Below are 2,113 nucleotides of genomic sequence, written 5' to 3' on the forward strand. Positions count from 1 at the left end.
AGTCACAGAACAACCTTGTGCACTGTTGGTGTTCTCTGAAATTGTTAATGTTAAGTAAAGAATACCTGGCCTAGGTATTAGCTCTAGGCTAACTCCCACCTGACACCTGTCTGGGGCTCCATTATCCTTTCTCATAGAATATATCAAGAGTGACTATAACTCAATGATAAAACAATAAACAACTCAACAAAAAAGGATATGAACAACAATTCACAAGGAAGAAATAAAAATAAATAAACAGGAAAAAATGCTCGAGTGCACCAATAGATAGGGAAATGCAAATTAAAATAATAAAGCACTGATGGTAGTGATTTAAATTGGTACAGACTTTTGGAGGGCAATTTGGCAAAATTTAAATGCATATAACCTTCAACCAGCAATTTCATTTCTAGAAATGTCTCCGAGAGGGTTATGTGCACATGTACAAAAAGAGACTGTATAGGGATATTCTATGTTGCATGTTTGTAATAGTAAAAACTGGAAAAACCTAAATAAGTGTCCCAGGGGAATAATTAAGCATGGGGCTGTCCAGACTATGGAATACTATGTAATAGTTTAAGTAAGTTTTGCTCTTATTTGACCTTCCTCTGTTATTTAATTTTTTGTTGGAGAAATTACAGAACAATTGTGCATAAAATACAGGATTCCCATATACTACCTTATTATTAGTACCTTGCATTGTTGTGGAACATTTATTACAATTGATGAAGACACATTTTTATAATTGAACTATGAGCTATAGTCCATAATTTAACTTAAAGTTCACTGTTTGTGTTGTGCAGTTCTGTGGATTTAAAAAATTTTTTATTCTAGTACTGTATATACATCAATAGTTTTTTGAAAGGGCCTGTATCTTGAAACCTTTGACAACACTGAAAAGTTTTCATTCATTTAAAAAATATTCAGTGCTCACTTCAGCAGCACATATACTAAAATTGGAATGATACAGAGAAGATTAGCATGGCCCCTGCACAAGGATGACATGCTAAATTCGTGAAGCATTCCATTTGTAAAAATATATATATTCATTGAATAACTACAATATGCCAGCTATACTAAACACTGGGGATAGTAGTGACAGACAAGCAACATAGTCTCCATTTCATAAATCTTTCAGGAATGATAGATATTCTCCACATGCAAGATGCTGTAACTATTTTTTTTTTTTTTTTTAATTTTCATAAATTTTTATGCAAAAAATGGTATTTTTCTTATTTTACTTTGTATTTATTTGCTCACTGGTGAAGTTGAACATATTGTTTATCAACTATTTGTATTTCTTCCTTTGATAATTATCTATTCATCTCTTTTGCCATTTTGCTATCATATATGTTACAAGTATTTTTCCACTTTATTATTTGACCTTGAAATATGTTTATGGTGGATTTCTATGGAAAATTAATTCTTTTATTGTCATAGCTGTAAATGGTACTGATTTAGGTACCATAAATTATCTTGAATTTATCCTGGTATAGAATGAGGTAAGGATTTTATATTAAAGATTCCATGTAATTAAACAATTATCCCAGTTGCATTTATTGGGGAAAAAATCCATTATTTCCCCCATTCATTTTAAATGCTATCTTTTGCATATAATAAGGTCTTCTATATTTGCAGATATGTTTCAGAGATTTCTATTATATTCCTTTATTCTGTCTGTCTAATCTTGTAATACTACCTCACAAATTTAATAGTAAAATTACTATATTTTTGTATCCGACTATGTAAGTCTTCCTACCGTATTCTTCTTTTTAAATATTTTATTGGTTACTCTTGCCTGTTCAATTTTCCAGATAAATTTTAGAATCACATTGTCAAGTTCCCCCCAAAATACAATTGAGAATTAATTGTTGTCTTAGAAAATACATATTGATTAATTTAAGGAGGATTAACAACTTTTCATGGTTGATGTCCGTCCAAAAATTTAGTATGTCTTTCCACTCATTCAAATATTCTCTTGTCCTTTATTTTTCTGCTTATGCAGGGTTTTTTACACAGATCCTGCATATTTCTTGTTAGATCTATTTCTAAGTTTTTCTTTGTTGTGTGTGTGTGTGTGTGTGAGAGAGAGAGAGAGCACACACATGTGCATGCATGTGTGCATGAATGGGAT

The 2,113-nt window shown here is 30.9% G+C and overlaps 1 non-coding gene across 1 annotated transcript; it reads left to right on the forward strand.

Moving 5' to 3' along the window:
- Nucleotides 1–905: 905 nt before the first annotated feature.
- LOC119535634 lies at nucleotides 906–1,013 on the forward strand. The gene has a single exon (XR_005217247.1). It is a non-coding gene; the product is annotated as a U6 spliceosomal RNA (small nuclear RNA).
- The last annotated feature ends 1,100 nt before the right edge of the window (nucleotides 1,014–2,113 follow it).

Source organism: Choloepus didactylus, chromosome 5, assembly GCF_015220235.1.
Source record: "Choloepus didactylus isolate mChoDid1 chromosome 5, mChoDid1.pri, whole genome shotgun sequence".
NCBI classification, from domain to species: Eukaryota; Metazoa; Chordata; class Mammalia; order Pilosa; family Megalonychidae; genus Choloepus; species Choloepus didactylus.